Raw genomic sequence first — 23,477 nt, forward strand, 5'->3', positions numbered from 1 at the left:
GACACGAATGCAATTAAACAGTTAACTTAATCTTCATTAAATTTCCAAAATCTACAAATTCAAGTTTCCTTGATATCCACGAAAACCAGAAAAGTGAAAAAGGCTCACCACCAATGCAACACGTGGTAGTGAATAGGAAACTGGACCAATTGCCAATTTTTGTAATATGTATATATATATATAGTTTTGGATTAATGATGAACGTCCAAAATTAAAACACTCCTTGCGATAAATAATCTATTCAAATCCCCTCTTAATATTTTAAATTTAATAAATGTATGTGTATAAAATTATGGTGATTCTCTAACATGTTAGAGTGATTTGGGTGGGGCTTAGGATTAAATATTCCAGGTGCTACTATAATACCAAGAATATATTTAATAATTTGTAAACTTACAAGTGAGATATACTAATAATTTCTGACTTAGAAAAAGTTGAGAAGCCACATGGATCACAATGGACTGAACACGTCCCTTGAAATTGAGCCCTGTTGAATAGGAGAACAAACAATGCTCCCAACCACTTGAGCTAAACTTATAAAAATGTTTGACTATGTTTACGTCATTATAAGAATATAGCAACCAATCTTTGCAACACAAATATGTTTATAAAATAAACCCATGAACTGAGAGCATAACCATACTAAGTATACATAGAGTCCACTTGAATGGTGTAGGAGCTTTAGTGTCCTCTTTGGAATTAGAAAATTTCTGGGTCGTGATCTTCTTTGCAAGGATGGATACATTGTTATTTAACTTCTAAGGTTTTTGGAGGACTTCATCAATGCACAAGGGTATTTCCTACTCGGTCTTTAAGCACTCCACTAACACCGTTTACATGATAGTTTTTGACTACTAATAAATGTCCACAATTTCCCATAGCATATTTACTTGGAATGGGTGTTTTCAGTCTTTGGAATCTAGCTATTGACAACCTCCTTAATCTTTGCATGAGGGATGAAATTTCTTTCCACCATATCCTTCACTTTAGCTTGATAGATTTCTCATCGAATTTTCGGTGGAATAACAAAAATATACATGGATGTGGAGCAATGAGCTACAACCTATGCTCTTGGAACTGAAGTGACCTGGGCCCTCCTGTTACCACTTTGGCCAAAAGGTTGACAACATCTATGCGTGATGACAAAATTTTGAATAAACAAAAACCAAGGATAGGGATAACCCACCCTCCGCACCCCCCCTTTTATGGATAACATACCAAATTCTTACTCCAAGAGGAAGGGGAAAAGCACGAACCGAGATCGAACCCAAAATTGAGACTCACTTAGAGAGATTTCCTAAAGAATCAGATTCAAATGCATCTACCCTGATTGGTGCAAATGAAAATTAATGAAGATAAGACAATCCCATACTCAAAATTACACATGGAAACAAAGGGGAGGAAATCCCAAGGATGAGTGAGAAAGCCAAAGGGCCTAAGACTAACAAGAGAGAAATCAAGCAAAAATGAAACAACTTGAACAAAGACCAAAACAGGGTTGAGAAAGGAGGGAGGATTAACTTCAACTAAGCTTTTCACAAGGGCCTAGCCTATAGAAGCAACTAAAAAGAATGCTAACATGACAAAGAAAGACCTTTCCCCATGGATTTTTGCACACCTTTCTTAGAGGCAAGCTTCTGAACCAAGACCAAAATTCATTCTAGACTACTAGCCTAATTAATAAAACAAAACCTCACAAGAGAAAAAACTTACAAACCTTTCCAAAAAATTCAAACTACAAGTTGAATCATAAAGGCTTCCATAGACAGAAACAATAATGCCAAACTAATTTGAAATACTCATCCCGCATATTCCACCAACCAATTTTTATTCTACCAGTCCCCACCTTTGCCTATATGATTATGACGATATTATTAAAAGCATACAAGCATTTAATATCATCAACCTAAAGGTTGTTGAACTCAAATACTAGCCATCCTTCACCATAGCACAAACCATTAATCCTTGTGCATATATCCTAAGAAATAACTTATGCCAAGTGTGTGGTGTTGCAAAATCGATTAGGGAAACATTAGGGTAACTTTTAATTTGAATTTTCCTTACTTAACAATTATTTGTGATATTATGATTTTCTTCTTGATTATGCTTATCTTCTTATCATCAAATAAATGCCAAAATAATGAAGATAGGTTCCAAGCCAGCGCAAAACCCCTCCAAGGGGAAAACCCATAAATAAATTCTCTTCTTATAGGATCAATTCAAAGAAGACTTCCAAGACCAAAACGAGGAAACGAGACGACCATCAAGAACCAAGACATCTAACCAAAACTTTCTTTTGCAATGTAGGAAATGATCTCCAAGGGCAGCGAAGCAAACTTTGTTCACAACAAGGCTCTTCTAGCCTTTAGGTTTCACAAACCAAGTCTGCACCACCTTCCTACAATCTCAAACTTGTGGAGATCTCAAAAACCCTATGTTTCTTTCACAAGAGAGTTGCAATAGAGATATTATAGACTTCCCAACATATTAGGGTGTGCTTCTTTCTTTTCTAGGCTTTCTAGCCTTCTAGGACCTTCGCATGCTTATTCCAATGACAGACTAAATCCAAAATAGGTGTGCTTGAAGTGTGTCCTTATAGGTGGAAGTTCCACCCTTTTATATCCTTCCAAGAGGCTCCATTAGCCCTCTCTAGGCTGATTCACATAGGTTGGCCAACTTGGTCTTGGGAGCCTTATAGACATTTTTAAAATACAATAATTATTATTATTATTATTTTTAATACAAGTTCACGAAAGAATCTTTTACAATAAGACAAGGGCTCTTTGACTTATGTACCCTAGAAGCATTAAATGAATGCTTGACCTAGTGAAAAATGACTTGAGCATGAAACCCATGCTTTACAAAAATATTTTTTCTTTTGATATTTAAATCATTACATGAGTCAAGTGACAATTATGAAGACAGAAACTAGTTACATTCTCCAACACTCCCTCTTAATTAAGGAGGTATTCATAATTGTCCAACTAGTACAAGGACAATACTCACTTTGAAAATTTATCGTAAGAAGACTCAGGTTGGTATGTCATCTTTAAGCATCAACATCATATTATCATAGCCAACATTGTCAACATAGCAAGGCCTTGACTAATAAGCTCTATCTCTCCATAAGATCATATCACAGTGCCGGGAGACTTTACGTGGGACAACACACTACCTCTCAAGGAACATACCCCATCCATATGTTCACAAGGTATGTCATTCTAGGACTATTCTTATCTTGGATTCTCAATCCTCAAAGAGTATCAGTCGTATTCGACCACTCTTGTCTTGGATACCTTGTCCAATCCTCAAAGAGTGTCAGTCCACAAGACTGGATTCTAAATCCTTGAGTACCAAACTTAGATTCTTACCTAATCCTCTGAACCCCATTCTCTCTTCATGGCCTTCACCAGACGTATGGTTTTTAATCCTAGACTAATGCATGACACATGAAGCAGAGAAATATGTCCATCATCAATCCCTCTTAACCTGAAAGGATATACTCATTCCCCCATACACAAAGGGAATATCTCTAGGCTCCCTTTCAGCTAGGGATATGTGTCCAACATCAAATACTTGTTCCTTTGTGGAGATCATGATAGTAGCAACTACTAGGGATCCTCCTTTTGTATCATCATATCATGCATGAACTTTGACCTTTCTGAGCATTATGGAGCCATCCTCTTTCACAACCTTTCAATAGGACATGTTTCATACCATCACTTTCCATATCGTCAATCATCACCAGCTGTTTCTTTTCAAATCAATCACTGTAGAGTTTTAGATATAGCTCTCTCTAAACATCGATAAAGTTATTTTCCAAAACAAGATCATCAAGTTATCTGTGTCCTACTAACTTTCTTGTTAGTGTGGTGAATCATACATTCCTTTGGGCTTCATGCCAAAGTCACACACTCAATCCATGCAATTATTGAATTGAATTACAACGAAACAATTCCTAATAATCAAATTAAATCTTGCAATACATCTTTTCAAGTAGCAAAGTGATACCAAACCATCAGTGCCAAATCAATATTAGAGTTATCAAGTCATGATAGCTTCTTCATAAGATTTCATGGCTTGTTCTCATCAGATACCAACATCCTTCATCATGGTCCACCTTTATGCACCAATCATCAGTCAACTAGAGTCTTCTTTAGATAGACTTCAATGTCACATTGGTCAATTTTTTTATGACTCCTTCTTTAGAATTCAACAAACTTACAAAATTCAAGAGACCATATGGGATGTTGATCACTAAAATCATGTCTTCAAATGAAAAACATCCAAACTTTATCAAAGCATAACATGCTCGTGCAACTAGGCATATTCCTGCAAACTGCTCTTCCAACAATAATAAAAAAATATGAATCAACTAAACAAAAATTCAAAACATCCATACTTATTTCTTCAACCAATTATCTGGTCCACTTCTTCTTGTCTTGAATATGAGACTTCCTTCATGCTGAAATTGTACCTACAAACTTCTAGGAAGCTTGCTCTTACAATGTCATCATGGTCCTTCTTTTACTAGATGAAGAATCTTTCCATGATTCCATTCTTAAAGAGATATATGTGATCCTTCCTATATAATTTCATCAAGTTTCTACATGAATCCTTCTACATTTTCCCTCTTCTAGATGACTGCTTTAATACAATTGATCTATTACAATGAATTCTTCCAAATCTGCATTCCGCTATCTATGATGCCAATATCAATTTTTCTCTCAATTCATCTATATGTCCTACATTTTTCTGCAAATATTTCATCATGATGGAGCTACTCAATAGAAGAGATCCCTAGGATCTTCTTCCTTTGTCTTCTTTTTGGGTTCTTTACTATCTTCAACTATATGTGCTCCATCCCTTTCCTTTCTCTTATTACCTCTCTTATGTTGAGAATTATTAGGACAATTCCTCTTGAAGTGTCCATATTTCTTGCATTCAAAAAAAGAAAACATCATATCCTGGACATGTCTATCTTATTTTGACGAGGCTCAAACTTCCCAAACTTTCCCTTCCTACAATTTTTCACTTTAGTAGAAAAGTCTTGTGAATTTCCATTTGGATTGGCGTCATCCTTTGATTTCAATATGTTCTCTTCCAAAAATACATTGAGACCACTACTATAATGGTGCAGTGTACATATGGCATTATGTACATGTTGTGCAAGTGGTTTCGTGTACATGTGATGTTGTGCACACGTTCTGGAGGTGGTTGCAGTGTAAAAATGGTACTATGTACATGTAGTACATATGGTACTGGTGTAGATGCATGTATTGCATGGTGTTGTATGACGTGTGTAGATGTACGTGTGCGATGCACACTATGTGTATGTGCACATGGTTGAAGAGAAGGCACTAGGTGTTTGTCGGGTGTGGCAATCGATCTAGAGTGTGTATGGAATAAAGACAAAGGTAGAAGTTAAAGATTGATTAAAGGATAAGTATCGACATTTTATTTCAGTTTTATTACGCATATGATTTATAATTCTGGTTTATGATGATTACATGTGATTTATGATTCTGGTTTATGATGGTTACATGTGATTTATGATTTTGATCTATGATGGTTGTGTTTTGAGCTAACCATATGTGATATGTTTATACATGATGTTTTGATCAAACAATTAGTTTGACTTGTTGTGACAGGAATTGAATAATATTACAAGTGTACCTTATTGAAGAACTACCAAAGAGGTAACATTTGAGGTTATTTCTATTTATCTGAATCTAATGGAAATTATCTACTTAGAACAGGAATGCATGAACATGCTCAGTTGAGTGGATGAAATCGACTTCAAGAATTAGTAGCAACAACAAAATAAATTGGAACATACAACAATATATTGGTAGAGTACTTCAGGAGCAGGGCCATTGTGGGACACTGGTACCCAATAGTGTCCATTGATTTCCATGAGAAGGTTATGAATGGTATGATGGTTTCGAAGTAGGTATATGCCTTGGTTTTGTATCTTTCGATGTGAGGAAGCCTTGCCAAGGGATGGATCGCTTGGGATAGGGGATTCTGGGGAACTTGGAAGGTGGATGAATACACGGAAGGGGGTGACCAAATTTCTCGAGGGACTGTGTAGTAGAGAAGGGAAGGTCGTAGATATATTGGTTTTGGTCTTTAGCATTCCTAGATGGAATCAAATGCACATTTGGAGTGCACCCTGGAACAATGAGCTGGTAACTGTTCACTGAGAGGACAAGTGGCACAGGATTGTAGCACTAGACATTGGATGCATCTTTGACTGTGGCAGTGGATTATGGACTTCCAAGGAAGGAGGTGAATCCTGGTATTACTTTGAGGGTGGAGGTGTGATCCTCTGGACTCCCTTGTTGATTGATATGAGCATCGTATCCTTTTATTTGCTGGTTTAGAAAATGTGCATATGTATATACGGGATTATTGTAAATATCGTAATGAGCTGTGTTATAAAGCTTAAGTATGCAGTATGCTTATTATATTATCATGTTGTCATGATGTTTTTCTTTTGAGCGAGTCTTTCATTATAAATACTGCAGCGAGCTAAGTTATAAAGCACCATGGGTAGCATGTTTACTTTTCAGCGGTTTTGTTGAGGTCTTGGTGTGGTTTAACACCAAGGATGGTGTTCCCCAAGGGGGAGGGTTATGTAACAACCCTAGTGAAAAATCCATGTAATAAAAATTAATAAAGGAAAAATAAGACCACAGGTATGGGACACGTATTCCAAGCTAAATGTTGGGCAAAGATATCCCAATGAGCATCAATGGATGTGTGTTCTTGGCTAAGGAAATTGGAAAAGGCTAAGGCAAAGGCATCTAAAGGAAAAAAAAAGGAATTTTTGGCACATTTATTTATGAAAATAAAGGAAATTAGGAGAAAAGTAAGGTGAAAGGTCATAGGTTGCATGTGAGGAGGAAAATGAAGGAAAATGAAGAAAATAGAGGCCTAATTCATAAAAAGGCTTCTAAGGACTAGTTGGCAGGTTTCTAAGTGTTAGGCTTGCTTAGTGTTACCATTTTGTTAGTTCAATTTTCGAGATTTCTCATTATTCTCTCTCTCTCTCAGTCTCTTGGACACTTAGAATTTTCTTGGAGCACTCTTGTTTGGAGCAGAGGAAATGGAAATAAAACCAAGGAAAGGAAAGGAAAAGAAAGCAAGGATCAAGGAAAGGTAAGCAGGATCAATCAAATTTAGCAAGAATACTTGCACATAACCTTTTACATATGTGATTGCCTAGCTGGTTTGGACATGCATGGCCTTGCATGTTGGTGTATGGTTCTCTTGATGTCGATGGCATGCTTTTTCCTGATTATGACAGTGGATTTCAGCCTAGACTAGCCTTTTTCTGGATGCCATGGTGTTGGGATGTTTATTTTAGTTTTTGAGCTTTGGTTTGCCAGATGGATTTCATAATTTGGGGCAGAGGTGGTCTCAAGTTCCATTCTGAAAGGCCTAGGAATCCCTTGACCAGTTTTGGTAGGATACATGGTAAATCATGAGGGAGAAGTCTTTGTTTAGGGCCTAGTGATCCAGTTTTGGATTCTAGTAAACCTTGAGAGTCTGGTCTTGGCTTAGGGATTAGTGATCCAGTTTGGATTGTGGTAAATCTTAAGAGGCAAGGAGACAAAAAAATCCTCAAGTATAATGATGGATTCCAGATGGCATTCCAAGTTCCATTCAGTTGTGATCGAGGCACCGGTTTTCGTTTAATCATGGTTTGATGAGGGTGGAGGTGCTTCAACCTATGGATTCGCTTGGTTGTTCTTGGATTGGGTCTTCTATGAGATCCCACATTCATTCTTGGAATATGGCATGGGTGTGACTGGTTGAAACAGAGATTTTGTTTAGTTGTGTCTATGGTCAAGTGGTATGTGGAAGTCCCAAACTTGGTCGGATTTGCATATGATTAATGAAAGATAAGTTTTATTAATTTTTTCCCTTATTTATTTTTGGATTTAATGGTTGTCATATCTCTGATATTTACATGGTTTAATGCTGGTTAAGCATGGTTGTGTGACTGGTTTATGTCATGGTTATTACATGTATTTACTTGTAACTTTTAAATGAATGGATGCAAGACCTAATTTATGATCTAATAGTTCAATGGAGAAGGAGGTGACCCTTCTAATGATGTTTCATAAGTTGTTTCAGCCAATTATGCTTTGTCTTGTATCCTAGACCTGTAGGTTGCTTGATGCCAAGTGTTTGACAAAATGTTAGTTCCAATTGGGGATACTTAGGCCTCGTCCTGAGGGTGATTTTAATTGATCATCATTGTTATCATGTTTTTAATGATTTCTGAGAGTTACAATAAGTTCTGGGTAGAGGCCAGGATTCTGGGTTAGAAAAGTGGCTTGAACCTTGGGGTCACTGGCACAGAACTAGAAATTTTGGTCCACAATCACTGGCAAGCAGGCCTGCGAGAGATATTTTGGGTTGTTTGTCATTCCCTTGCCCATAGCATGAGAGAAACTATGGCCTAAGAGCTGCAGAATAGCAGTGGGGCCCAAGGACAGGTTGTCTGAGTGGCTGACTTGTCTCCTGGGGGTTCCATTAATGATGTTGGATGACTGTGTGTGATGTTCCATCGATTCCACTTCCTTAAGATGACATAGTGTTATAGACATTTTTGTGCCTTACAGCTCTAAGCATGAAATGTCCATAAACCAAGGGATCCTAAGTCCCTAAATGTTTTGTTCCGACTCCTAAAGGAACAAGGTCAACAAATTACAGCTTCTCCCAGAAGTTCTCCACCAGAAACTGCTCAGAATCAGTCAAATCAGGATCATTTCAGCTACTCCACTGGCTAGCTGCGTTGCATAGCACCCAAATACACTAGCTAGGTGCATTGCAACACACCTAAATGCACTACCAAGATGCGTTGAGCGGGAAATGACAAATCGCAGTGTCATTCCGAGAGGTGGAAAGACAATGGAAGCTTCCAGAATCTTCTCCAATGACACTTGCCTCACTGAGTTCGACCAAGGATGAGTAAGAGGCTCTCAGTCTCCAAGTGGAAGCAAGAACTGACAGAGAGAAGCCACTAGTCAAATCATAAGCTGACTCATCCTCTTTGCATACATCTATATATGGATCCCTCATCCCAGAGATCCAGAGGCTGGAATTTTGTACATTGCAGAGAATTGATGTTCGTTTTGAGATAGATATCATAGTATTGGGTGATTTATGCTTTGTTGGAGGTGAAGAGGGGATTCTTTGCTGGGAGGTTGATGCTAGATCAGGAATCATCGGTTGTAACTCCTCCTGGATCTTCTTGTTATATCAATAAAACTATTTGAGTTTCTCCTACATGCTTGTGTATCATTGATGTTTGTTACATTTGTATGTTTAGCTTAAATCTGATCCTAAGCTATTTATGAATATAAATCCATGTCTTTGTGTAGTTTTCTTCTTCTGTGATCTTACAGGAACTTGGTGAAGCTGGGCAAGTAAGGGAGCAGATAGCTGGAAGCTGTCAAAGGGGAGAGAGATTGGATCAAAGGACTAGCACAAGACACAGGTTGGTTCATCCTATTCCTCTTCGTTTATAGTTCATAAAGAAGAATACGAAAGTAGTTTTCTCTGTTTGTTTCTAAGGTCACTGTCACACCTTAGTGGGATAGGGTCGTTCTGAATAGACACTTTTCCCGTTAACACATAGGAGGTTGAATTTGATCATAGTAGCATCTCTCCCCATTTTTACCCCAGTTGGCATGGTTACTTTAGGTAGACCTGGGAGGGGGTGTTACTTTTTTACTCTATTGGATGATATAAAATAACTTTTCTCTTCTACATAGGACGAGGCAAGCCACAAAATGAACTTTGGAAAGTGACAGATAGATGGCACAAATTAGTATTATAACACTTATTCCACTACTTTAAAAGGGTCCTCTCCCTTGACATAGCTTTCATACATGTCGAAACAAAGGTCCGACAGGTGGTAGGGGCATAATGTCTTGAATATTTGTATGTTATGCTCTTAACCTGCAAAATGATACCCAAATACAGAATATGCGAAGAAAAGATACCCAGAACACAGAATAACAATGATTTTATTATTCAGAGAGTAATGTTCACTTGCCTCTTCGAGGGGGCAACCTCCAATAGAGCAGAGCTCGATTACAAAATAAGACACGATGCTCCTCGCAGGGAGTCACTATCCTTTATATATGACTCATACATGCAATACCAAGGGCCAATACCGTGGGTTTTATTAATACCATCTATCTAATACTACGGCCCATTTGCAACTAACTGTGGTTCCGTCATTAATTGAGGATTAACCACTTACAATTATTAATATGGGATTTATTGACTCTTGACTATAATGTGATCCCATTACATAAATAAGGGGGTTAGGGTGGGACCCTAACATGCCCTCCCCCTTAAGACTAGCCTTGTCCTCAAGGCTGAAGTTGCGAAAACTGCTGAAGAATAGTGGTTGGTTCCCAAGTTGCATCTTCCGGAGAGGTGTCTTTCCATTTGACGAGGACTTCCTTAATCATGCGGCCGCGCAGTTGCTTGTCTCGTGTGTCTAGGACCTGTTCGGGTTGAAGCCAGATGGACCCTTCTTCGTCCAATTCAGGTAGACTGGTCTGAATTCTGCAATTGTTCCCAATCACTTTCTTGAGGCATGAGACATGGAAAACTGGATGGATTTTTGCAGTAGGTGGCAAGGCCAACTTGTAAGCCACTTCTCCAATGCGCTGAAGTACTTGATATGGTCCGTAGAATTTGGGAGATAGTTTCTGACACCCCTTGTCTTTGAGTGATGTTTGCTTATATGGTTGTAGCCGTAAAAAGACCTGATCCCCTTCTTGAAATTGGCGCTCTGAGCGATGCTGGTCTACCTGTTGCTTCATGCGGTTCTGAGCTTGATGAAGATTCTCTCGAAGATGGGCGAGCATGGTTGCGCGATGTTGTAGGAGTTGATCCACTGCTTGTACTTTTGAGCACCCCTTGAGATACGAAGTAGGTGAAGGCGGGAGTTGACAATATACTGCTTCATAGGGAGTCATTTTGGTGGTGGCATGATAGTTGGTGTTATACCACCATTCAGCCAGAGGTAACCACTATACCCAAAGGTGTTGCTTTTCTGAAGTGAAACACCTAAGGTAGGTTTCTAGACATTTGTTGACGGCTTCGGTTTGACCATCTGTTTGCGGATGATAGGAAGTACTGAGTTTTAGTTGAGTGCCTTGTATCCTGAAGAGTTCCTGCCAAAAATTACTGGTGAAGATCGGGTCGCGATCGGACACAATAGAAGTGGGCATGCCATGCAATTTGAAGATCTGATCCATGAAATATTGAGCGACCAAAGTTGGTGTAAATGGGTGGGGTAGGGCGCAGAAATGAGCATACTTCGACAGTCGGTCCACAACCACCATGATGACTGACTTGTTCCCTGACTTTGGAAGACCTGTAATGAAATCCATAGAAACCTCCGTCCAAATTGATGCCGGAATGGGCAATGGTTGTAATGTGCCTGGTGCGTTGACGGTTTCCCCTTTGTGGCATTGACAGACATCGCATTCTGCTACGAAAGTAAGGATGTCCTTTTTCATGCCTGTCCAAAAAAATAATCTTCTGGTGCGAGCATACGTCTTCTGAAAGCCCGAATGTCCTGCAATGGGAGATGAATGCAATTTTGCCAAAATGCGACTTTTGAGGGTGGATGTTGGTGATATTACGACTCTGTCCTTGTAGCAAAGAATATCATCCTGCCACGAGTAGCCCTTGGTGGAATTTGGATCTACCTGCAATTGAGAAATGAGTTGGGAGAGCCCGGGGTGTGAAAACCATTCCCTGCGAGCCTCTTCAATCCATTCTGGAATGGGGAGGGAAATTGCTAGCAGAGTACTTTCCTCCTCAAATTGGCGAGATAATGCATCTGCTACACTATTGTCTTTCCCTTTCTTGTAAATGATCTCATAATCATATCCCAGCATTTTGGCGAGCCATTTATTTTGTTGTGGGGAGGATAGGCGTTGCTCGAAAAAATATTTAAGACTGTGATGATCTGTGCGGATTTGGAAATGTCTCCCCAATAAGTAAGGTCTCCAGGTCTAGACTGCATGTAAGATGGCCATCATTTCCTTCTCGTAGGTAGATTGGCCCAGATTCCCCCACTTAGTTGTTGGCTTGTGAAGGGCAACGATCGCCCTTCCTACATTAAGACCGCCCCAGTACTTGTACCCGAAGCATCACATTCAATGACAAAAGATTTGGTGAAGTCAGGTAGTGCTAAGACTGGAGTGGAACACATGGCATTTTTTAGAGCTGTAAAGGCCTGTTGTGCTTCCTCATTCCAGAAGAATGAATTTTTCTTTAGGAGTTGGGTGAGGGGCTTCGCTATGTGACCATAGTTGTGGACAAATTTACGATAATAGCCTGTGAGACCCAAAAATCATCTCAAGCTCTTCAAGGTCTTAGGTTGAGGCCATTCCTGCATTGCCTAGATCTTTCTGGGGTCCACCTTGACACCTTCACACCCCACAATGTGGGCCAAAAACTCTACTTCTGCCATGCCAAACGAACACTTGGACATCTTGACAAATAATCTATGCTGGCGGAGCAGTTGCAAGAGTAGATCTACATGCTAAAGATGTGCGACCCAAGTGCAACTATAGATGAGGATGTCATCGAAGAAGACAAGGAAAAATTTCCTGAGATAGGGTTTGAGAATGTGGTTCATAAGGCTCTGAATAGTAGAGGGCGCATTACAAAGACCAAATGGCATGACTAGGAATTCATAATGGCCGTCATGATTTCTGAAAGCAATCTTGGGAATGTCGACTTCCTTCATCCGAATTTGGTGGTAGCCTGAGCGAAGATCCAGCTTAGTGAAGAATTGAGCCCCATTGAGTTCATCCAGCAAATCATCAACCACCGGGATGGGAAATTTATCTTTGACTGTCAACTTATTGAGGGCCCTGAAGTCGGGACACATCCGCCACTCCCCATATTTCTTGAGCACCATGACCACTGGGGATGAATAAGGACTAATGCTGGGACGAATGACACCTGCTTCCAAAAGTTCCTTGATGATTTTTTCTATTTCATTCTTTTGGGTGAACGAATATCTGTATGGGCGCACATTTGGGGGTTGGACCCCTGGAACTAAGGTGATGCTATGATCATGTTCCCCTCGCGAGGGTGGAAGCTCATGAGGCTTGTCAAAGACCGGCAGATGGTTATTTAAAAACTGTTGCATCTCAGGATGAATTGGCAGAGGCTTGGTTTCGACTGCCTGGATGGCATTAAATTGAGCTACAACTCCATGATTGCCCTTTTTGAACAATTTTTCCATCCTATGCGATCTGATGATAGAGGGGGCTCCCTCCTGGAGTCCACGAAGGGTATGTGTGTAGTTGTTCTGCTTAAAACTCATATATAACTCCTGGAAATCCATTGTGATTGGCCCAAGAGTGCGGAGCCATTCAGCACCGAGGACAATGTCGCAACCCCCCATGTGTATGGCAAACATGTGGGTTTTCAACTGATAATCCCCCATTTGAAGTTTGACATTTTCACAGTGGCCTTCACATTTCATTGTGCCTCCATCCACAATTTGAAATTGGAAGTTAGAAACTGCTCGTACAAAACAATGCACTACTTCTGTGACTTTTTGATGGATGAAATTATGTGTACTTCCACTATCAATCAAGACTACTACTGGGCGATGTTTAATAAAACCTTTGATTTTGAGAGTTTGAGGGGAAGAAATTCTTGCCAAAGCATGCAACGAAATAACTAGTTCATCAAAGACATTGTCCTGTTGGTCGTCTTCTTCTAGCGGCTCATGTTCCTCCAGTGGTGGATCTTCCTCTGTTGAGTTGTAGTCAGTGGCATCAATTTGAAAAAATTTGGGCTCCTTGCATTTATGACCTGGGGAGTATTTTTCATCACAGTAGTAACATAGGCCTTGTTTTCTTCTTTCGGCCATTTCTGCAGGTGACACCTTTTGGACCTTAAGTGTTTGAGTCGTGTTGTGAGCCTGTGGGGGGCGACCTTTAGCGAAGAAATTTGGGCGACCGTATTGGGCTGCTAATGCACGTTCCATGTTACGAGCTACCTTGCAAGCCTCCGTCCATGTGGGAGGGTGGTGCAGTAGGACTTGGGATTTGATAGCTTCTTTAAGACCGCTGATAAAACATTCCATGTAGAACACATCTGAGAGACCCAAGTGCGGAAGGCTAAGGCTTCAAAAGCTGTAATATATTCATCCACTGTACCAATCTGTCGGAGCTTAGTAAGACGACCCAAAAAAGATGATTCCTGGTCAAAGCGGTCTTGAAGAGCTTTGGTGAATTTGGTCCAAGTCCTAAAAGGTCCAGTGCAACGTTGATGCCATTCCCACCATTGCCACCTTTCATTGTCCAAGTACATGCTCCCCAACATAAGCTGAGTCTCATCATCGAATATGTGATTCAGTTTGAAATACTGCTCCATTTGTGCTATCCATGCCGACGGGTGAGAACCGTCAAATTTATGCATATCCAACTTGGGAGGTCGTTGACTGGGTTGTTGGTGGGTGTGCCAGACATGAGGAGAGTGGCTAGACTCACCCTCATTGTGTCCATTGCCATTATACGCCTCCTTGTGGGCTTGCTCCTTGCCCTTCGGGACTATTTTCTCGACCATGCTACATAGTCCGCTAAGCTGAATGTGGAGGTTTTGCATTGATTCTTCAAGTTTATCCATCCTTTCATTGGCCATCACTTGAGCTCTAGTTTCTACCATACACCAACCTGATTTTTTGAAAATTGGGACCGCCTAAAAAAAAATTTCACTAAGAAGTGAATGGTACCACTGTGCTCAGCTCGTCGTCCTGATTCTGATGGGCTAGATCACCAATAAGCGCCCCGAAAGATCTCAGATTTTTTTTTTTTGAAAACTCCTAACGAAGTTTTACTCCTTCCTTATCAATACTGCAGTGGCCAAATCCTCAAAATGTCAATGCGGCCAAAAGTCCTGCGAAAATTATACCCCGGTATAGGAACCCTTCACAACGACTCCGATCTGGTGGATCTGAGAGATATGAATGGCGGATCTGATAGCTCTGGGCAGCGGAACAGACTGCTTCTGTGGATCTGATGGATCTAATAGATTGGAATGGCTAATTTGCGCACTCGAGACTGCGGGACTGATGTCTGCTGCTGCTGCACCCCTTTGCACAAGCGGATCTGGAAGAGATGATGTGTGATCCCCTGATAGAAAAGGGAACTATGGTCTTGAGGAGTGTCAGGTGCTACAGATTGCAATATACATAAGGGTCTAGCAGTAGTACTTGGCCCAATGTTTCAGGGCTCTAATTAAGGAGGATCGACCGTACCCTTAGCCGTACAACCCGACTACCCTATCGTACGGGCGAGTAATCTCTCCGAGTGTTGTTCTCGGTGTACTGTAGCCGCAAGACGGCCGACGGTTTATCTATGGCGAGGTTTCAAGGGAGCCTAGGGGGCTTCCGATATACCCAGAGGGTACATGGAAGACAGTCCGTGTGCGGTTCTGTCTAATGCGCTACTACTCGAAGGGGTACCCACAGGGGTTACAAGGGAGTCCAACAGACGTGACCACCTCTTGTATTTCCTGTGTGCATGCCTCCCCAAATCCGCATGTTTATGCGCTCAACGACAGATCCCGTGGTTTAAAGACGTCGGAACACGTCTCTAGCCAAAAGAAAATTAGCTAAGAAATGGAGATCCCACCGGCCTTTGAAAGTGCTCTGATACCACTTGTTATGCTCTTAACCTGCAAAATGATACCCAAATACAGAATATGCAAAGAAAAGATACCTAGAACACAGAATAGCAATGATTTTATTATTCAGAGAGTAATGTTCACTTGCCTCTTCGAGGGGGCAACCTCCAATAGAGCAGAGCTCGATTACAAAATAAGACACGATGCTCCTCGCAGGGAGTCTCTATCCTTTATATATGACTCATACATGCAATACCACGGGCCAATACCGTGGGTTTTATTAATACCATCTATCTAATACTACGGCCCATTTGCAACTAACTGTGGTTCCATCATTAATTGCAGATTAACCACTTACAATTATTAATATGGGCTTTATTGACTCTTGACTATGACGTGATCCCATTACATAAATAAGGGGGTTAGGGTGGGACCCTAACATTGTGACTCTCTATCCATAAGCAACTCAATGTTGGACGAGGGTTTGACTTCCCACGCTTTGGGGGTTTTGGGGGACGATTTCTTCATTTTAAGCATGAGGAAGAAATTTACAGGTAGAAGGATTGTGATTTACCTGGTTGACTGGGTGAGAATCGAAGAACGACGTTAGCGGGAGCTCTGGAGTAGTTCGATAGGTGAACGATGTCATAGACCATTGGAAAAGAAAGAGAACTCGGTTGTAAGAAGTATGAATTTGAATCCGAACAACTAACGGGTTGGGAATTTATAGGTGAAAGGAAATGGTCATCTGACACCAGGCGAGGTCATAAGGGGGAGGACACATGGCATAAAGTGATTGGAAGGGTGACAGGTGGACACTAGTGGGGATACTTTACCATTACCTCGACGCTCACTTGTTGGCATTGTCAATGACTCAATGCATGGTGGTTTTGGTCCCCACCTCTCTCCAGCAGATGAACAAGTGGGAGGTAGGATCAAGCCAAGACCCCCCAGAGTTAATCTATGTTTTTGATCTACTTTTTGACTTTTCAACTCTGGAGGGTGGCAGCGATTCCCCCCTCCCGCAATGCCTCTAGGGGTCGGTTGGGCCGTGATGACTGTTGATCCGATCAAACATCTGCTCAATTTTAAAATACAAGCCCACTTTCCCTTCGGATTTCAGCTTGTCCTTTTGGCTTTCGGCTGACAGAAATATTTTTCCAATATTTCTTTTTCCCAAGCGAATTTGGTGCACTACTAGAGCCAAATTCTATCCCTTCCACCAACCTAGATTGTATCTATAGTTCTCTACGCCAAGGATGAAAAATAGGACCATTTGACACAAATACGAGAGGGTATGACAGATAACAACATCGACTCCAATTGGGGATAATTTATTGCAAGCAATGCATTAAGAACCTGCAGATTAGTGCATTTATCTATTAGGCATGGAGTCAAATTATTTAGGTATATAAATAAAGAAAAAAATAAGAAATACAAACCGTATATACAATGGATGAAGATGAAACTTTTAAATGTTGAAAATAGAGCTTGAGAAACTTCCCATTCACAAGCAGTTCAAGAACCTAACCACCAAGTTTTCTAGTAAGAAAGAGTTGTAACCTTTTTCTTCAGATGTCTTAAAAGGTCCAAACCATAAGGGATCAAACTTCCCATGATTTCCCTTGTCCTCTCTCCTAAAATCCCATATGAGCACCAAATCTCCTAGCTGTAAGGATCTCTCCCTTGCCTTTTTGTCAAACAAAGCCTTCATCTTTTCCTGATATTTAATTAGAGCCTTAGTTACTTTCCCTTTATTTTCTTGCAGCTCTACCAACTGATTTATTCTCTTGGTCAAAGAATTAGGCTCCTCCTTGGTATCTTGTAGATTTTTGGCCACTGACATAAATAATTGAACAATAGAAATTGCAGCTTTTCCATAGACCGAATCAAAAGGAGACCTCTTGTTGACCTCTTGGTAGTAACTATATTGGCCCATAATGCAAATTTTAGTTTTGTGTCCCAGTTTTTTTAAGAATCCTCACTAGAGATTTTTTTAAGGTTTCAGCTAGTCCATTTCCATACGAATAGTTGGTGGTGGAGTGTCCCACAATGATATCTTAATTTTGAAAAAAGCTAATAAACTTGGCAGACTTAAATACTTGAGCATTGTCTGTAAAAATCTTCCTTGGATAGCCAAATCTAGCAAGAATATTCTCCTCCATAAACTTGATGACCACTGCATCGGTTTCATTCCTGGTTGGGATGGCCTCCACCCATTTTGTGAAATAATTTGTGGCCATAAGTATCCATTTGTGTTGTCCACTGAATGATGGTTGCATTTCTCCAATGAAATCTATCCCCCACTATCTGAAGGGATCCTCTACAAAGACAATTATCAAGGTGTGTGTGTGGGGGGGGGGGGATGGTTCCAACCTTTGCTTTTCTACAAAAATCTAACATTTTTCACCGGCCCTAACATATGTATGAACCTCACCAAATAATTTGGGCCAATAGAAACTATCTTTGATAATATTATGGGTTATGGCTCTCCAGCTGTAACTTCCCCCACAAACATAGCTATGGAATTCATCTATCACCTTGGGAATATCCTTTTCTACCAAACATAATAGAAAAATCCCCATAGGGTCCTTCCAATACAGATGGCCATTTGAGATAAAAAAAAACAAAAACTAAAACAAAAACTAAAACAAAAAAAAACAAAAAAACAAAACAAAAAAACAAAAAAACAAACAAAAAAACAAAAAAAACAAAACAAAAAAACAAAAAAAAAATTAAATAATAATAATAAATAAAAAATAAATAAAAATAAAAATAAAAATTCTTGCATCCCTAATGCCCAATATTTTACTTCCCTAAGGCCCAATATTTTACTTTGTCTAAATTTAATGGGGACTTTAGAAGAAGTAAATAGTGGAAATTCTATTTATACTAATGTAAGGCCTAGAAATTAACCTCAAACAATATTTTATATAATCCCTGCCCCTTGATCAACTTGGTGGGTTTGATATCCATATCATATTCTTGAATCTTGGCAATCCACTTGCCTCTCTTGCCTTCACTGTCACCCTGCACGAGAATATCTTTCACAGCAATTGTGGGAACATAAGCTATTATATTTTACTGCAAGACATAAATTCCAAAGGCCATCAGAGCTTTGATCAAGGCATAGGCCTATTTTTCTAAAATATTATATTTCAACTTTGTGTCTCACAACACTTGGCTGAAAAGTGCAATTGGATACTTATGTCCTTCACTATTTTTTTGTAGTAAAACAATTGCCATTGTGTTAGGAGAGGAAAAAGAGAAAATGAGGAATGGCCTAGCTAAAATTGTGGCTTCTACAAAAGCATTTTTTATTCTGGACAATTACTCCTGAGCGTTAATATTCCACTTGACCTCCCTATCATTCTTTAACATTTCTGTGATTTCCTTGACAATTTCAACATAGTTTGATATACATCTTCTTAGAAAATTATTCTTCCCAAGAAAACCTGGATTTCTTTCCTATTCCATGGTAATCGAATATTTCTAATAGCCTCCACACTTTTGGGATCAATCTTAACTCCTTCCTTTTCCACAATGTGGCCCAATATATTCCCTTCACTTAAAGAAAATTGTAATTTCTTGGGGTTTAAGGATAGACCATACCTTTTGCGTTTTACAAAAGTGAGTTGCAAGTGTTTCAGGTTCTCTTCATCTGATTTCGAGAAGAAATTATGCCATCCTGGTAAATCACCACAAATTTATCTCAATCTCCAGCGAATGATATATCCATTTCCCTTTTGAAAGTAGCTCCAGCGTTTATGAGGCTAAAACACATCCTATCATACATAAACATTCCCCAAGGTGTAGTAAAATTTATTATCTTCTGATCCTTGGGGTGTAAAGTGACCTGATTGTATTATAGAGAAATTGTCCATCATGGACATTCGAGCAGACCCTACTACTTTCTGCAGGATATAATCCATTTGAGGTAGAGGGTGGTTATCTTTTAGTGAGGCCTTATTCAAATTTATGAAATATACACATAACCTTATTTCCCCATTGTTCTTCCTAAAGGGGACTAATATAAATACCTAATATAAATACCTCAAGGGTACAATGATCTTAACCTGTAACAATTTCTTCACTTCCTTTTCAATTGATTGGAGTAACAAAGAATTAACTTGCCTGATCTTCTTCTTGTATGGCTCCACTCTAATTTTTAAACAAATCTTATGGTGTATGAGACTGGGGTTAAATTTCTTCAAATCATCATATCACCAAGAAAACACATCCATATATTCCTTAAAAAGTTCAAGACATTTTTGTTTATATTATTTTGGGACTCGTTTAGCCAAATTGATGACTCTAGATCTTCTTCCATTCCAACATTACAATCTTCCACATCTTCCTCAAGCTCTTGTTCAGTTGGCTTAGCAACCACATTATTTGAGTTAAACAACCTTTCCAGTGGAACCAACCCTCTGGGGATGGTAATTCCATTTATTTGCAATGTTTTGTGACCCTAAATAGATTCCTCCTAGCCAGCATGTTGTTCATCTATTATCTCCTCATCCTCCTGATCAATCACTGAGTTTAAGAATTCCCAGATAACCTCCATAAAGTGTTTGATTTGTTCCTCATCCTCAAACACTTGCCATTGCTTCTCATTGTCTTGTACTGAAGGAATGTACCTGACTTTAACTTCATATCTGAGCAATGGGTTTCGAGGGGGTTTCAAATTACTAGCAGTGATTGCTAAATAGTCAACCATCCTATTTCACTCTCTGGGAAAGAATTGAAAATTGAAAGCTAGGAAATTGTTCTCCACCAAATCTCATACTTTTTTTTGTAAGAATTCAATCTTGGGTGTTTGGTCTGACATTGATTTTTAACTTTCTTCGCCACCAATTTTGAGTCCCCATACAAGCAACCGATGTTAAGGTTTTTGGCATCTTGCAGCCCCAAAATTAATGCTTCATATTCATCTACATTGTTTGTAGCCACAAATTCTAGTTTGAAAGAAAAAAGGAATAAAATTACCTTCTAGGGATACCAGCAACACACTTGCTCCATTCCCTTCCCTAGAATAAACACCACCAAAATATAATATCCATACTTGGCCATGTTCAAGTAGTTGTTTTCCCATCTGGGTGGGAAATTATACCTAGGTATCTCCCATGATTTGATCATCTTCTTTTAATAAAAGACAAGTAAAATCTTTCTCCTTACCATACATAGGAGCATTGTTTGAACAGTTTTAATGTGTAACTGTCTTCACAAACCTGGGTTACCTGTACCAAATACTAGAATGGTATCATATGTTAGATCCTATTTAATAGAACCCCAAATTTCATCCCCCGTGACATGGACAAAAGCATACCAAATCTTTCAATGATGTCAGCAACTAAAATATCCATTACCACACTTTTTGCGGGGATTTGAGCCAAATTAACCACTAGGTCCTTAATCGTTCCAAGGCATTTTACTATTTTGGAATCAAAGGAATATAGATATTTGTATGGCTTTTTTTTTTGCAGTCCCAACAGTTCCATCACAGACACTGGCATTAAATTATGAGATGCTTCCGAGCCAAGTATACGTTATGTAGTTAAATATCATGGATCACCAAGGTGACATAGAATGGAGTGGAAGGGTCCTACTCCTCCACATGTGGTCCAAATACAACCATGGGAATTTATTATTATAGGTTAACACTATCATGGATGGTATTGGTGAGTGAGTTCATAAACTGAGACACTTGAGTTTTATAACTTGGTTGTTTCAATAATTTGGTCAAAGGGACAACTATCTCGACTTTTTCTAGTGCCCTTTGAAGGCTGAAGGTAGAGGGGTTCCTATCAGTTTTAAAAATATCAGCAGGTTCTTTTCCCTCATTACAGGTTGGCATTATTTGTGGTGGAAATTTCTCTATTTCGGAGGCTCGAGACTCATTTGGAATGGGATTGGAGGATTATTTGTTGGTTGGTGGGGCAGGGTTGAGTGATTTATTCCCTTTATCTGTTGGCTTAGGGGGACTTGAGTGAAGGGTTTCTCATTTTGATCCTTCATTCTGGACCTTTTCCTAAATGACTTGAGACCATATTTCCTGTGTAATTGGGCCTGCATGAAGTCGACAAAATATTTACAATAATTATCTATCTCATCATCATCTAGTGGGGCATCCAAATCATCCCCTTCTTCTTCATGTGCTTCTATTTCATTTTTTCCCTTGGAAAGATAAGAGAACTAGTTTTCTTGAACCTCTATAGTTTCTTCAACATTCTCCTCAGGGTCATCTTCTAAATACAAAGGAGGTTGAATATGATCCTATTGATCCTTTATCTCCCTTTGCAAGAGTTGCAAGGGAAACCTCCTGTATTGGGGGTTAAAATTTATGTTAGGAGTTGGTTAACTTTGTCAAGGGGTTTTTCGTTTTCCAACTCTAGTTTTACAAGTTTGTTAGATAAATTCCTTATCAGCTTGGTTAGATCCTCTAACTTTTGTTCTTGAGTTTCCTTTACATGGCCTGAAGGACTTTCTTCTTCCTTTCCCCTCCTCTTTTCATCATATTGAACCTTCCCTTTCCATTTTCTAGTGGAGGTGAAAGTTGCCTCAACTTCCAGGGCATCTGCTTGGATTTGATCCAGAGTACGAGACTTTATTTCTCTGAGGGTAAACCCAAACGCTAGTTTAAAGGATCTGGCAAAAAACACTTTGGCAACATCTTGTGGAGGTTTAATTTCAACAAGAATATTGTTATACAATTTATTGAACCTCTTTATAAATTCCGAGACATCTTTGTTAAGTTTTTTCTTTATTGCATTGAATTTTGTAAGAATATACCCATGGTTCCTTTTCTCCCCCTGTTTCTGCATGAAAGAGTTCTCCATCTCCTCCTAGGTATTAATTGAAGTATTTGGTATAATAATGAACCATTTCCTAGCCTCCCCATCAAAATATTGAACAAAGAGTCTTAGTACTACATCCATATGTTCTACAATTATATTCTCAGCAAATGCATAGAAGGTTTCTATATTCTTTTGGACTAGGACATCATCATCTTCAGTGAATCTTGGTAGGAGTTTAAGGTAATCTTGAGGCATCCCATTTACAGGTTGTTGAAAGTTGAGTGGAACCTATATATTGAGGAGAAAACCAGGGACATCCATGTTTTGCTATGCATATGGTAAAATATTTATCACAGGGCCTCATTGAGGAGTTGTATGGATTATGGCTATCTAGAGCTGAGAAGGAATGCTAGCAGTGCTCTGAGTCGGACTATTTATGAGGATATCTTTGACTTCTTTAGGTTCTGGGTATGTAATGTGAAAGGAGGTGAAATAATAGAAGTCTCTTCAATTTTGACTCTTGAGGAAAATGAACTAAATAGTGGGAAACATTCTTCAGAATATTCCAAGAAATTGGAAGAGGACTTAGAGTAGTTTATCTCAACCTTTTGAGAGCTGGAAGTTGACACTTTGGGAAAAGAGATCACAGGATCTATAGTAATGGGAGTTTTTTCTTTCTAAACCCTCTTAGATATGATTTTTTCAGGGTCAAATATAGGGGAAGTTTTTTGTTGAGAAGTGTCAGAGCAAGTATGAGGCCTTTTGAAAGCTAGGGTGATCAAACAAAGCTTTAAACAATGAATTCGTCAAGGTGAGATATCTTCAACCCACACCCCCTTTTTCTCACCTAACCAAGGGGTGTACAAGTTTCATACCTAAGGAAAATATTTTTATTCATCCTTGGAAATGCTGCCAGAAGATGTTGTTTCTCCTAGAGACAACACTCCCATTGGGGAGAGGTCAGTGCCAAGGACATCTTAGAAG

This window comes from Pinus tabuliformis, chromosome 9 (assembly GCF_031772625.1).
Source record: "Pinus tabuliformis cultivar Carrire ecotype Pingquan chromosome 9, CPIR1, whole genome shotgun sequence".
Lineage (NCBI taxonomy): Eukaryota > Viridiplantae > Streptophyta > Pinopsida > Pinales > Pinaceae > Pinus > Pinus tabuliformis.